This window comes from Lissotriton helveticus, chromosome 1_1 (genome assembly GCF_964261635.1).
Source record: "Lissotriton helveticus chromosome 1_1, aLisHel1.1, whole genome shotgun sequence".
Taxonomy (NCBI): Eukaryota; Metazoa; Chordata; class Amphibia; order Caudata; family Salamandridae; genus Lissotriton; species Lissotriton helveticus.
Genome location: NC_136057.1, coordinates 1691396124 through 1691412867, shown reverse-complemented (window position 1 = coordinate 1691412867; position 16744 = coordinate 1691396124).

The following is a 16744-nucleotide window of genomic DNA, read 5'->3' as shown; positions in this document are numbered from 1 at the left end:
TATATATATTTTTTTAACCTTAATTAGACAAAATCCACACGTGCACAGTCCCTACAATTTTTCAAAGTTTGCTGTAAATCTATTCCCTTATTCTTTTTTTTACTGTTTCTCTTGTTACGCTTACCGGGACGCTACCCGGTACGCGAACCGGACGCTCCAAAAACACAAGATGGCGGACTCCCGTTACGCTGCCGGTTAGCTGCCCGGTTCGCGTACCGGGACGCGCCTCTACGGCAAAAAATCGCAAAATATATATATATTTTTTTGCCCCGCGGGGCACTTTAATATCCCCCTCATCAATCCTAGGGGGTCAGGAGGGGTCTACCTTGCCCCTTTTCCTTAATTCCCCCCTTTGTTTTTCACCACATCTTCTCTCTCGATCCTACCGAGAGACAAGATGGCGGCCGCTCCGGACTGTTTAGAATGTTGAAAGACACCGGAGAGCCAATCAGCTTCGCTTCGCGAAGTTCCGTTACGCGTCAGGTACGCGAACCGGGGCGCTGCCCGGAGCACGCTTACAGATATATATATTTTTTTTAACGTTAATTGCTCAAAATCCACTGGAGCACATATATTGAGACCTAGCAAAGGCCCATCGGGCTACCAGTCCCTACAATTTTGCCAAGTTTCGTGGAAATCCATTCAGCCGTTCGAGCTAAAAGTGAGGCCAACCGCCCTATGGAAAATTGCATGGGAAAAACGCGTTTTGGGACCCCCCTTTTTTCTCGGCCCCCCCTTGACGAAACCCCCCCAAATTTTCAGGGGCTGCTCAGAAACAAAATGTTCCATTTTCCTGAAAATTTCAGCCAATTCCGTCCTCAAACGCCAAAGTTATTCGACATAGAATTTTCAAAAATCCCATAGAGAAAAAATCCTAACTATATATACCTACTGGCTATCGCCAGTAGGTAATATATATATATATATATATATATATATATATATATATATATATATATAATATATATATAAAAAAACCTCCAGGGAAGAGAAGTCAGAGGCCACTCGGGGAAACCTCAGAAGACCTTTGTTATACCCTACTTAGTTGTAGTTGCATGTATTCCAGCCCTGCTGCCTCTAGCTGCTCAGCCAGAGTGTGAGATGGGCATGGAATGTTGGTGTGCCAGTGATGCGTGGAATGCCTGGGTGCCTGAGTGGATGAGTGGTGACAGTTAGAGATGGGCTGAGCAGCTAGGCATGCTGCTCCTGGTGGGACCACACCAGTGCTGGCTGGATTCAAGATTGATGTAACTTGGACTTATGTAAATTAAGAAGACTTGAAAATACATCCTGGCTCCTGGTGTCTACCTTTACAGGACATAACATATTTTGGCGAAGAGCGGACGTGGACCCCAGCGTCTTCAAGGATATCACAGAAACATAGTGTCCACTAAGAAACTACAAGAGAAACCAAGAGATCCCACTAGCAGCTACATCTACAAAGAAAGTATTTCCAGGCAAGCCAGCGCCAGCCCCACCAGTGTCCTTCCAACGGACAGCCCCACCAACCAGTGTCATCATCCAACTGACACTACAGCCTGGGAATACTACAGCCACTTAAAGGACTACAGTGAGTTGGAGGAGAAGTTAAACTACAGCTACATCTGGTGTTCCAGCCACATCATACTCTAATGGATCTACCAAGCTACAGTGAGTTGGAGGAGTAGTTGCACTACAGCCACATCTGATGTTCCAGCCACGTTGTTACCTACAAAAGGATTTGGTGAGTTGGATGGGTAGCTTCTTTACTGCCAGTTGTTGATGTTGCAGCCACATTGCTCTACATAGTCTACAGTGTTTTTAAGGAAAAGGCACCATTTGGGATTTTTAGTCATAAAGATGTAAGAACATACAGTGTGCAGTGGCTGCACAGATGGAGAATTTGTGGTGCTTAATTGACAGTTGCAGCGATTTAAAGTGCCTCAAAGACCATAGTGACTTTAAAATTATGATACATATCTGTTATCCTGCCACATCACACAATGAGATAATCTAGGAATGGATGACTAGTAACCACAGCACGTTAAAGTACTCATCTTGCTTTCTACAGAGGTGTACATGCAGTTGATTGGCACGTGGATCTACAAGTTTGGGGCACTGCGATATGTATCTGCACAGAGGAAGAAGGTACTGGAGTTTACGTTGCTTTGTGGCAGTTAATCTCTCTGCAAGTTGTGTGTGGCTTGGGTAGTGCACTGTTTTGTGGGGTTGCGTTTTTTGCCACTAGAGTGTGCACATAACCTATGAGAGGATATACTATGGGCCACATAGGTTCCACTGAGCACTGTGCAAGTTTTTGATTTTGGCAACCCATCCAACTATTTGCTGTGCCTGGCCAAGAGATGTTAGACACTTTTTGTCTTTTGTTGGTGGAGTCCACTGAGTCATTTAGTCTGCGGGCGTTATTCAACCGCTGTGCGGATTGCAAAATTCTGGGGCGCGGTTCTCTGACAGCGCGCGCAAAGTTACCTCATGTTTCCTCATGGGATCCTGCATGACGTGCTCATCTTCGAGGGATACTCTATGACCGTTATGCTTCACACAGCACGTATTTGGAGCAACTACGCGCCGGGAGCCACCCGGCACAACGTAAAAAACGTGCCGCTATCTGAGGGTTGGTGGTGGCACATTGTATTTTTATGTGATCTTCTTTCCTTGTGCCAACCACGTTGCTCTGTCTCAATAAAGTTGACTGTCATTAAGTCCAAGGTCAACGCTGCGCTTGCGATAACTGAACATGATGAGATATTGTCGACTTGGGAATCTTCCTGGAGATTCTCCATTTCAAGTATGTCAGAGGTAATATGCATTGGGTTTCATTCCCGCTTTGTACATCATTCATCTTTCTGGAGCCTGTCAACTGTAAGCGCATTTGATTACACATACCACGTGTGTTGCAAGGACCATGAGTAACGTTTTGGAGCACAAGCTTGGGATCATCTTAGTGAAGATCTTTTTGGGGTGTTCTAGATCCATCTTATAGTATTCATATTTTGTTAATGCCTACATTGACTATTATATTGCCGTGTCCTGTGTTATTTAATTCTACTAAAAGGTCACATTGTTTGGCATTGCTTTGGGGCTCTTTGTTCCATCTTACGAGACTGTGTGTTTTAGTATAATGTAACATAGGCGAATATTGAAATGTACCTGTGTGCACTGATTGGCACATCTTTGGTTGTTTTTGCATTCCTTTTTATAATGGCCATTGTTTGCTCATTGTCTGTAGAAATTTTGTGTGAGACTTAGCTCACAGGTGTGGAAGAGACAAGTCTAGCAATTTGGTTTGTGTTGTTGTGTTTTCTCTTCCTTGTGCAGGGAAAGTATTCTCCTACCACAACTCGGGTGAGACATTGTTCACCGGCATGGGGCACAGTTAAGTAGTGTCCAACAGATATTTGAATTTTATGTATTCCTATTATTCTACAGTTTTGTTGTTGTTGTGATGCCACAATTTGTGCATGTTTAGTATAAGCTAATGAAATGATATTCTACTGCACATTTGATGTTGTGATGCCACAGGTTCATGTTTTTCTGAGAATTGGTTCTTACTTGATTTTCTGTGGGTGGTCATCACATTGTTTCCATACATGTGGGATGGTTGTGGGCTTAATTACCCATCTCTTTTCACTTTTTGCTACTCCTTCACGGGTATGTAACCTCCACAAGGGTGTTGGCACATGGGTTAGTTCCCATACATACATATGTACCTAGGTTAACCCTTACGCGGGGTTGGATGTGGGTTTTTACTCCTGTTACAGTTGCACATAGTAAAATTGGACATCCCTTCACGGGAGTTTCTATGGGTGATAACCCATTTTTTTTTGTTTCCCTTATTCTTGGGATTGAGGTTGTAGGGTGTTCTATCTTTTTTGCTTCCCTACGTTATGCTTTTTGGCATTTGTGTTGAGGGGTCTTTCACCCTTTGCATTATAGTACATTACGCTACAGAGTATGATACAAAATGCTACGAACTGTATTTCTTGTATGTTATGCTTTTGCTTACGCTTCAAAATCTTTTATAATCTCTTATTAGGGAGGATGGGGGATTTGTTGCTCAAATGTTTGCATGCTGTATCTTAACCATCCTTTCTTGTCTTAATGGTTCTCTCTCTAGTGATGTTCTGTCTTTATTGCTGCATCCTAGAGCTTAGCACCATTATTCATTTTTGCTGTTTAACGTTCTTCCCCGTTGTTATTTATTTTTACTTTGAAGAAAAAGGGATAATGTTATACCATACTTAGTTGTAATTGCATTTATTCCAGCCCTGCTGCCTCTAGCTGCTCAGCCAGAGTGTGAGATGGTCATGGAATGTTGGTGTGCCTGTGATGCGTGGAATGCCTGGGTGCCTGAGTGGATGAGTGGTGACAGTTAGAAATGGGCTGAGCAGCTAGGCAGGCTGCTGCTGGTGGGGCTGGTACCACACCACTGCTGGCTGAACTCAAGACTGATGTAACTTGGACTTATCTAAATAAAGGAGACTTGAAAGTACATCCTGGTTCCTGGTGTCTAGCTTTACAGGATACAACAACCTTTATTGACAAATCTGGCATGATGCATTTCGGCTCATTAGCCTTCTTCGGATGCTGCTGCTTTCAGGGTGCTGCTGAGCCCTTGCTTTTGAATATCATGTCCCTCTCCCATTGGTGGGAGTACGTTTTCGACTTGTCACATGATAACTGCAGACAGAATGGAACTACAGTTCCCAGAAGAAACCATTCCCGGGTAAGTGATAGCGGGTGAAAACATGAAAGTTTTAAGACCAAATAGGCATTGCTGTTTCAGGCAAAGGCACGGAGTGTCCAAATGCAATGTTCCTGTTTGTTTATATGTCCTCTGGCTTCCTTGGGTCCCCTTTACCTTCCAGCCCCATGTACAAGTGCCTGCCGGGCTGTGAGACAAAGTTACAGTGAACCTGGCTCCTTGTGTAATCACGAGCTGTACCTGACAGCAACCCATGGCTTGGCACACACTCGAGGCGGGCCGGAGTCCTTCCAGTACCTTAGACTCGAAAGAAAGCTGTAACAGCTGATGCCAGCATCTCTCCGGCCGTTTGCAGAACGGGGCCTATTTCACACCTCTGGCTGGCGTGATAAAATCCATTCCAAAAACCCCTCCAGTGAAGAGAAGTCAGAGGCCACTCGGGAAACCTTGGAAGACCTTTATTGACAAATCGGATTTGGTATAAATGTGTATATATATATGTGTGTGTATGTGTGTGTGACCTACTGGTAGCTTCCTAGTTTCCATCAGAAAAACGTTTTTTGTTTTGCTCATAACTTTGGCGCCGTTTGACGAATCTTCACACAATTTTCAAAACTAGTTTGCCACTCACTTCAGCTGCAGTCTGAAAGGTTTTGGGGTGATTCTCCTAGTGGGGACTGAGAAAAAGTGGAGGTCCCAAAATGCATTTTCCACATGCAATTTTCCATAGGGATTTTAGTCACAACTACAGTTTGAATCACTGAGCGGAATTACACCAAATTTAACAGAAAGCTAGATCTTGGTCCAGAAGGATCTCATTTTGTAATATCTTTTATATCTGTTCAATAGCTCAGCTGGAGTCCCAGGAAAAACGTAAATAAACTCCCACAAGGGGACAGGGTAAGAATACCCTAAGCCCCTATGCCTAGATGTGGGGTCCCATAGGGACTTCATCGAGGGCCAAAAATCTATTTTCTAAATATTGTGCTGCTAATTTGTGGAGGAACCACAGCAAAAAAAGTAATTTTCCTGTGAGTGTTTTTAGCCCACTGGGTGGCCAGGTCCTTGGGGGCATATTTGATATTATTATGGGGGAGGTGGGCACACGTGGCACCATCGAAGGCCGATTTCGGCCCCGGGGACCACATTTGCGGGGTGCAGCTGGATTAGTATTGGGGAGGGGGCCACACAGCCCTCCTCCCCAGGTCTATTTTGGTCTGGGGACCCCATCCCACAGAGCCCGCCCTCATTTTCAAATGGTAGGGGGCCCCCTTCTGGACACATTAATGGCCCTGGGGACCCCAGTGCTGGCTCCTAATATGTCTGGGGTGGATCACTGACATTAAATCGACGGACAGAATATCGACTTGCAAAAATATCGAGGACAAAATATCGACAGACAGAATATCGAGTTTGTATCTACAAACAGGTAAGTACAAAAATATCGAGTACAAAATATCGTTTACAAAAATATAGTTTATAAAAATATCGACTTTATTAAAAACAGGGTTAAATTAAATTATTAGTAAAAATTATTTACTAAAATATACTTAAAAATACTTAAATTAACTTATAATAATTAAATAATTAATGAAAGTTATAAAAACATTTTTTTACAATCATAGTTGTTGAAACTTATATATATAGTAACATAATATAATTAAATAATATCCAATATTATTACCGTACAATAGCAGAAGTGTAAAAAATACTATTCCCACTCCAGAGAGTGCAACAGTAGGGAAAGCGTTGGATAGCGTAGAGGTAAAAATTACTATTCCCACTCCAGTGGGTGCAACAGTAGGGAAAGCGTTGGATAGCGTAGGGGTACAAATTACTATTCCCACTCCAGTGGGTGCAACAGTAGGGAAAGCGTTGGATAGCGTAGGGGTTAAAATTACTATTCCCACTCCAGAGGGTGCAACAGTAGGGAAAGCATTGGATAGCGTAGTTGTTAAAATTACTATTCCCACTCCAGTGGGTGCAACAGTAGGGAAAGCGTTGGCTAGCGTAGGGGTAAAAATTACTATTCCAACTCCAAAGAATGCAACAGTAGGGAAAGCGTTGGATAGCGTAGGGGATAAAATTACTATTCCCACTCCAAAGAGTGCAACAGTAGGGAAAGCGTTGGATAGCGTAGGGGTAAAATTAATATTCCCACTCCAGTGACTGCAACAGTAGGGAAAGCGTTGGATAGCGTAGGGGTAAAAATTACTATTCCCACTCCAATGGGTGCAACAGTAGGGAAAGCGTTGGATAGCGTAGGGGTAAAAATTATTATTCCAACTCCAAAGAGTGCAACAGTAGGGAAAGCGTTGGATAGCGTAGGGGTACAAATTACTATTCCCACTCCAAATAGTGCAACAGTAGGGAAAGCGTTGGATAGAGTAGGGGTTAAAATTACTATTCCCACTCCAGTGAGTGCAACAGTAGGGAAAGCGTTGGATAGCGTAGGGGTTAAAATTACTATTCCCACTCCAGTGAGTGTAACAGTAGGGAAAGCGTTGGATAGCGTAGGGGTTAAAATTACTATTCCCACTCCAGAGGGTGCAACAGTAGGGAAAGCGTTGGATAGCGTAGGGGTTAAAATTACTATTCCCACTCCAGTGGGTGCAACAGTAGGGAAAGCGTTGGCTAGCGTAGGGGTAAAAATTACTATTCCAACTCCAAAGAATGCAACAGTAGGGAAAGCGTTGGATAGCGTAGGGGATAAAATTACTATTCCCACTCCAAAGAGTGCAACAGTAGGGAAAGCGTTGGATAGCGTAGGGGTAAAATTAATATTCCCACTCCAGTGACTGCAACAGTAGGGAAAGCGTTGGATAGCGTAGGGGTACAAATTACTATTCCCACTCCAAATAGTGCAACAGTAGGGAAAGCGTTGGATAGCGTAGGGGTTAAAATTACTATTCCCACTCCAGTGAGTGCAATAGTAGGGAAAGCGTTGGATAGCGTAGGGGTAAAAATTAATATTCCCACTCCAATGAGTGCAACAGTAGGGAAAGCGTTGGATAGCATAGTGGTAAAAATTACTATTCCCACTCCAGAGAGTGCAATAGTAGGGAAAGCGTTGGATAGCATAGTGGTAAAAATTAGTATTCCCACTCCAGAGAGTGCAATAGTAGGGAAATTAAATACTTTATATATTATTTCAATAAATATAAATTAATATCTATAAAAAATTATTTAAAAGTAATTACCAATTTAATATAATTTAATAATTAATCAATTAAAATTAAATGTTTAATTAATTATTACAATTATTTACCAATTAATACAAATTCATTACAAATTAACAATCAATATTTTAACATTTAAAAATTAATTAACAATTAATTCTAATTAAATACTATTAAATAAATTGATTTATTTAATTAATTATAAATAAATTACTTCCCACCCTATTCCCCAATAAACCCACAACCCACTACAGAAAATAAATTTGTAAAATTAACATAATAAGCAATTAATCGATTAAAAAAAATTATTTGGCAATTCAAATTTTATTAATTACCCATAAAAAATAATTTAACAATTAATTCTTAAACAATACCAATAAATATTTTAACATATTTAATTAATTATAAATAAATTACTTCCCACACAATTCCCCTATAAACCCACAACCCGCTACAGAAAATAAATTAGTAAAATTAACATAATTAGCTATTAATCAATTAATTAATTAAAAATAATTGCCTATTAAAATTTAATTAATTACCAAATATACATTAATTAACAATTAATTAAAAATAAATACCAATAAATACCAATAAATACATTTACATATTTAATTAATTATAATTAAATTACTTCCCACCCTATTCCCCTATAAACACAACCCGCTACAGAAAATAAATTAGTAAATTTAACATAATTAACAATTAATCAATTAATTAAAATGAATTGCCAATTAAAATTTAATTATTTACCAATTATAAATTAATTAAAAATTAATTAAAAATAAATACCAATAAATACATTTACATATTTAATTAATTATAATTAAATTACTTCCCACCCTATTCCCCTATAAACCCACAACCCGCTACAGAATTAAATTACGCAAAAATGTAAAACAAATTCATTAATTAAAATACATTATAACATAAATACACACTTTTCACACATATAATAACATAAAAAACAATTTTTTTTAGATATTATTAAAAATTAGATATTTTTAATAACCTATATTATATACTTCAATATTTTAACTGTCTATATTTTTAACAATCGATATTACATTACTTACCTTAAAAACGATATTTTTGATGTCTATATTCTGTCCAGTCGATATTTTGTCCATTCTATATTTAAAACTCGATATTATGTCCATTCGATATTTTGGAGTCGATATTTTGACTGTTTACCATCTGGGGTGCTTACCTCCGGGACATAATGGTTTCCCTGACTGCATCAGTGTGAGCAGGGGAAACTGATGTTTGCCGTTGCTTGGCAGGAACAATTTTAAAGCCCCTGCCAAGCGAGAGCAAACAAGACGTTCGCTCCCAGCTGGTGGGAGCTTTAAAAAAGCTCCTGCCAGCTGTGAGCGGACTTCAGATCTGTTTCCCCCTCCCGAAACAGATCTGAATATTTCTCCTGTCCACAGGGAGAAGCATTTTTGCTGCTCCCTGCAGGTGGGAGCAATGCCGGCTTCACCCGCAGCCCACAACGAGAATATGGTGGGTGCCCTGGGTAGGCACCTGGGCACGTACCCTTTATTGGCCAGGCCCCGTGGGATGGGATCCCTGGGGCCATAATCCATGCAGCCCCCTCCCCCTTTCGTAATTGGCCAGGCCCCGGGGGAAAGGGTACCAAAGGCGCCTGGCTGGCTGCATGTGTGGCGTTGGCCACACTGCCCCACTTCCCCTTTAGTAATTGTCCAGGCCCTGAGGGATGGGATGCGCGGGCTGATACTGGCTCAGGTGGGGGATGCACATGCTCCCCTCCCCTAAAACAATGTGTGTGCCCCCCATAAATATAGTGGAAGGCCCCAGGGGATGCGGTCCCTGGGGTCAAAAGCGACCATGGGATGTGCGCCACACTCCCCAAAGAAAGACGCCACACCATGGGGGACTTTAGGGCCAAAATCAGCCCAGGGAGGGAGTAATGTGCCCCCTACCTCACAAAATATGTGTGCCCCAAGGGATGGGGTCCCCAGGACCGAAATAGACCTGGGCGGGAAAGGGTGGCTGTGTGCCCCTTTCCCATTAAATATTGTGCCAGGCCCCAGGGGATGAGGTCCCTGGGTACCGGAATCATAGTAAGAAGGGGAGCCTTCTCCTGAAATATGTTTCCGGACCATAGGGGATGAGGTCCTTGGTCCAAAAGAAGCCCAGGGAGGGGGGCCCCATGCCCCTCTCGAAAAAATGCCCTGGGCCCCATGGGAAGGTGGTCCCCAGGGGAGTGGGCTTATGGGGTGGCTTCCTTTGAGGAGTAAGCCCCAAGCCAGACCCTGCGGCCATCCCCACACAGCCAGAGACCGTGCATGGTTGGCTGAATGCGGGGGGGAGAGTGGTTGGCAGGGCCTGGCCACCCTGCAACCAAACACTTGCTATGCGTGGCGGTACTTGGAATAATGTACGGTAATTAAATATTACATCTGATAGAGACCTCTAGCCACGCATTCCTTACCTTTGAATTTCCCAGGCGTCAGACTGGAGCAGGAGGATTTTTTTTTTAGCAATAATCCTGCACGCCAATAGAGCTGTCCATGTCAAATATGTAGGTTCCACCTCGGTGCGCTGACGTCAGTTCTTTTCTTTCCACACCAGTTAAACGCTGATTTGTGAAGAGAGAACCCTCTGTTTCTTTTTTACAGGATTTTTAAAAACTTTTTATCAACCCCTTTTTAGGTGCAATCTGGTCAGGGCATGTCTTGCTGCGAGGCATGCAGTAGTGGAGTATGGCTTTGAAGCCCCACCAACTCTCCAACCATATTTTTAACTGGCTTGTGTCATTGTCCTTCCTAAATGCTGGCTTCCGAGTCATTATTAGCCTTGTTAGTCCCTCCTTGGTACTACCTTGCCTGCATTTGTTACCTCCCATAACGACTGGACATTTTACCGGTGTTGTTACATGGTCTGCTTTATAAGTCGGTGAGCACTATTTTATTTAATGCTCTTCCCCTATTCCACCCACTAGCTCGCAGCACGCCTGCTTTATTTAAATTTATAACAAAGGGAGACAATTTTAACTATAGGGCCACTTTTATATTTATTTAATTTAGCGGCTGCGCTTACTTATTTATTTATATATTTGGTTTACTTGCGCCAATGCCGTGCTTTCACATTCAAAGAGTCCATGCCCCTTTCTTTACACAAATCGCGTCTGAAGAAATGTATGTGGCTGATATTAATATGAAAGCGCGGCATGGGTGCTTTTCCAAAACAAAACCATCTGTATGTCAACTTGACAATCATATGCTTTCTTTTTTTGTTAAAGCCTCCATGCTGCGGTTTCACTTTAATGTCGGACACGCCCCTTTCTCTAGACGTGGCTTGTTTAAAGAAAGGGACGTGACCTTCATGAGCGTGAAAGCGCTGCATTAAGCGTTTTGTCAACCCCTTTTTAGGCGTGTAGACTTTTTTCTATCATTGCTAGGAAGACTTCTGCATTCAAACCGTGCGGTGCCTGTCACCGTGCCATGTCGGTGATGGATCCACACCTGACTTGCCTCTGGCACCTGGAGCGCGACCATTACTCGAAGGCATGTGTCTCATATTTGGGGGGCCTAACCCCGGACCCCCTAGGCTTAGAGGGGGCTTTATTGGGTTCCGCACCAGTGTCTCCAGCCCTAGCACCGATGTCCCCACATGGCTGCAGAGATGGATCTGGTCTGGAACCATTTGTGCCATTGCAAGCTTTGCCGGCACTGGCCCAACGCCGATGCTCCCGGCGCCACTAGTGCTCCCCGGCGACGCCAACCCCATTCTGATTCCTAACAACCTGGAGCAGTACTGCGTTGACCGACGCTGATACCAGCACTGACAAAACCTTCAGGTCCTAGGTCATTTCCTGAGCCCTATTCCGAAGGGATAGGAGTGGAAGCAGATTGGAAGGGGTCACTGGACCCTTTAGAAGACCAGCCTTATCATGAATTTGACTGGTGTGAGGTGTTGGGGAAGGCCAGTGGACAGGACACCTCTCCAGATTCTGTCATGCTTTCTCCCCCTACTGTGGCTCCCTTTGGTGCCTGTCAAGACTAATATCTTGACAGAGGTCTTACAGCCATTTGTCTCCTCTTTAGAACCCTTTAATGAGGCCCTTACAGATGTCCTACTGGGTACCTGGTCCCAACCCTGTCCAGGGGCTCCTGTGAATAGGATAATCGCCACCACCTCCACCCTGCTCCGGATGACCCAAGCTTCCTCACCACCCAACCTAGCCCAGAGAGCTTGGTGGTCCAAGCCTCTACCTTCCATGGTGTGTTCCCTTCCACTACCCCCAACAGGGAATCCAAAAGACTGGATAATTGGGGTAAGAAAATGATTTCTTCCACTTGCTTTGCATTGCAGTCAGTAAATACCATATGCTTACTGAGCCTTTCCCACTCCCTGTGGGAAACAGTTGCCACTGGTCCCAGAGGAGGACCGGGCCACCCTCTCTCAAGTGGTATCAGACGGGAGAAATGCAGCAAAGTTTCCAATCCATTGTGGTCTTGATATTGCTGACCCTCTAGGCAGAGCAATTTCACCAACTGTGGCTGTTGGATGCCACTACTGGTTGAGGATGTCTGACTTTTCGGGGTATGTCCAGGCATCTCTCATGGACATGCCCTCTGATGGCGTTGAAGAGCTTTAAGGACTCATGGGCAATGGCAATGTACTTGGGCCTCTCAGTGGCCACATGTGCCTTGTCTGCCTTTTGCCCCTTTCGTAGCTAGGATAGGGGATTTCAGCTGCACAAGCCGTATCTCAGCCACAAAAAGTTGCACAGGTTTAGCAGCCTCAACGCGGCTGAGGGTACATCTCGTTCCGACCCAGTGGGTCAGGCGACTGGAGGTTGGATCAGTCCACCACACCCCTGCAACCTCATCCTACAAATCCTCCTAGTCTTATCCTTCAAGATAATGGACTCCCAGTTGGTGCCAGGATCCGCCATCACCTCAACCGCTGGCTTGATATCACATGAGACAGGTGGGTCCTCCAGATAGTCTGAAGGGGCTACTTCCCTCTCTTCGATGCTACTCTTCCCTCCATGCCTCCATCTTATGACTGGCTGCCGAAGGACCATCTTATTTTTCTTTCGAGAGGAAGTCATGGCTCTCTTGGTCAAAGGAGCCATAGAGAGTTCTGATGCCAGAAGTAGGGTGTGGTTGTTGTTCCCGCTACTTTCTGGTCCCAAAAAAGGCCTTTTTCGTTTTAGGAAAGTGCCTCTTTTGGACATGGTAAGCCCCCACTTTTGCCTGAAAAATTATGTATCTTCAATTGGAAGTGCCCAGGTTCCCTGCCAACTAGGTCCCCTGTGCCAGAGCTCTTTCCCTGAACTGTACTTTTTGTTTCTCAAATGGCACAACTTCAGTGCCCCTTGTAAGTCCCTAGTCAATGATACCCCTGGTACCTAGGGCATTGCCACTGAAGAGGGGCCCCAAGGGTAGCAACACAAATTGTGCCACCCTAGGGTCCCCTCACCAAGGCCAAGCACTCTGCCATTGCAGACTGTGTGCCTTGGTGCAGACAACACCAAAAAGTCAACATGGCACATATCCCTGTATGCCAAGCCCACAGATACTACATGGGATATAGGTAAGACATTCCTCTAGCAGGCCTTAGCCCTAAAGCAGGGTGCACTACATCTCCAGTGAGGACATATCTGCATGACCAGATATGGCCCTGCAATATCCATGTAGTTTCTTGGGTATTGCAAGTGAACTGGGAAGCCATAGAGTGTACATCGGCTGGAAACTCCTCATTACGAGTTCCACAGCTCCATGATGGCTTCACTTTATTACATAGCTGCCAAGGTTTCCAATTGCGTATGCGTGACATTTTCATAATTTCAGTGTAACTATGAGTGACATTCAACAACTATGAGTGACACCTTCTTGCTAGCAAAATAAAGCAATGAAGATGCAGGAACAATGGATCCACATGCATTCCCACTCACCTAGCAGCTGTTTTAAGGAGAATGAATTGAAAGGGAACTGGGGTCATTTCTGTTGCTGGGGTTTCCAAAAAGAATGCAAGGTATAGAGGCATCAAGTCATGTAATCATAAAAACATATATTTTTTAAATAGCACTCACTCAGCATTTCTATAAAGAATGTTTTTTGGTGTAACACAACGTTGCAATGCTTAATATACTGGCCTCAGGAGGAAAAACACTTTAATCTGCCTCTTTCGGATTGAAGGTAGTGGTGTTTAAATTACTCCAGTTTTTACAAGCGAGCCGTAATTCATGTAGCTGATGTACAAACACGCCTGTTAAATAGTCAAGCTATGACTATTATGTAGAATACCTAAATCCCTATAATGTTTGCTGCAATACTAGACTCATACCTGGACTCAGCTTTGAAGAGTTGGCACCCTGGGCGGGTCGTCGTTGCGGTACTAACCCAGGGCAGGTCGTCCTTGCAGTTGATAAAACCGGATTCTTATCTTATCTTACTATCACCAAGAATCCTCTCAGGTCGCCAGGATCTTTTCATCTGCTAAATAGTGTGAAGGTGAAAAAATCCAATTTTACCACATAATCAAACTGAATCAATTTGTTTTAACTCTAAAAGACCACTGACTCCGAAATAACATTTTTAGGGGTTTATTACAAAGCTAAAAATAACTGAACATACAAGCACCTCAAATGCAAAACAACAGTTGATGGACGGAATGCAGAACAATGACATACATTCACCCCATTACGGAGATCTGGGCCTAAATCCATCGTTTATTTGCTCACCATGACATTCCAGTTTGAACCCAGCCATATGCAAATCAGTCTTGACCCTGTGCTCCATGGGAACAGTCCAGCCCAAACTGCCAGGCCAGGTCCTCCCTGGACTGGAAACAAGCATCCCTGGACCGGTTTCGGGCCTTAAGCCTTCATCAGCCAGGATAGCTTGACTCCAGTGGCACGGAGAGCACAGGACACACGTCTGAGCATACCCGTCCCACTCGGGGTGACAAATGCAAAAACAACAGTTGAGGGACAGAATGCAGAACAATGTCATACATTCACCCCTGTACAGAGATCTGAGCCTGAATCCATCTTTTTTTGCTCACCATGCCATTCCAGTTTGAACCCAGCCATATGCAAATCAGTCTTGACCCTGTGCCCCATTGGAACCGTCCAACCCGAACTGCCATGCCAAGCCAGGTCCTTCCTAGACTGGAAACAAGCATCCCAGGACTAGTTTCGGGCCTTCAAACCTCATCAGCCAGGATAGCTTGACTCCAGTGGCATGGAGAGCACAGGAATAATGTCTGAGCATACCCGTCCCACTCGGGCAGACACATGCAAAAACCACAGTTGATGGACAGAATGCAGAACAATGTCATACATTCACCCCAGTACAGAGATCAGGGCCTAAATCCATCGTTTTTTTGCTCACCATGCTATTCCACTTTGAACCCAGCCATATGCAAATCAGTCTTGACCCTGTGCCCCATGGGAACAGTCCAGCCCGAACTGCCAAGCCAGATCCTCTCTAGACTGGAAACAAGCATCCCAGGACCAGTTTTGGGCCTTCAGCCCTCATCAGACAGGATAGCTTGACTCCAGTGGCATGGAGAGCACGGGACTCACGTCTGAGCATACCCGTTCCACTTGGGGTGACAAATGCAAAAACAACAGTTGATGGACAGAATGCAGAACAATGTCATACATTCACCCCAGTACAGAGATTTGGGCCTAAATCCATTGTTTTTTGCTCACCTTGCCATTCCAGTTTGAACCCAGCCCTATGCAAATCAGTCTTGACCCTGTGCCCCATGGGAACAGTCCAGCCCGAACTGCCAAGCCAGGTCCTCCCTGGACTGGAAACAAGCATCTCAGGACCGGTTTCAGGCCTTCAGCCCTCTTCAGCCAGGATATCTTAACTCCAGTGGCATGGAGAGCACGGGACTCACATCTGAGCATACGTGTCCCACTCGGGATGACAAATGCAAAAACAACAGTTGATGGACGGAATGCAGAACAGTGTCATACATTCACCCCAGTACAGAGATCTGGGCCTACATCCATCGTATTTTTACTCACCATGCCATTCCAGTTTGAACCCAGCCATATGCAAATCAGTCTTGACCCTGTGGCCGTGGGAACAGTCCAGCCCGAACTGCCAAGCCAGGTCCTCCCTGGACTGGAAACAAGCATCCCAGGACCGGTTTCGGGCCTTCAGCCCTCATCAGCTAGGATAGCTTGACTCCAGTGGCATGGGACTCACATCTGAGCATACCCGTCCCACTTGGGGTGACAAATCCCAAAACAACAGTTGATCGACAAAATGCAGAACAATGTCATACATTCACCCCAGTACAGAGATCTGGGCCTAAATCCATCGTTTTTTTGCTCACCATGCCATTGCAGTTTGAAGACAGCCACATGCAAATCAGTCTTGAACCTGTGCCCCATGGGAGCAGTCCATCCCAAACTGCCAAACCAAGTCCTCCCTGGACTGGAAACAAGCATCCCAGGACCGGTTTCGGGCATTCAGCCCTCATCAGCCAGGATAACTTGACTCCAGTGGCATGGAGAGCACTGGACTTACGTCCGAGCATACCCGTCCCACTCGGGGTGACAAATGCAAAAACAACAGTTGATGGACAGAATGCAGAACAATGTCATACATTCACCCCAGTACAGTGATCTGGGCCTAAATCCATCGTTTTTTTGCTCACCATGCCATTCCAGTTTGAACCCAGCCATATGCAAATCAGTCTTGACCCTGTGCCCCATGGGAACAGTGCAGCCCGAACTGCCAAGCCAGGTCCTCCCTGGACTGGAAACAAGCATCCCAGGACAGGTTTCGAGCCATCAGCCCTCATCAGCCAGGATAGCTTGACTCCAGTGGCATGGGGAGCACGGGACTCAAGTCTGAGC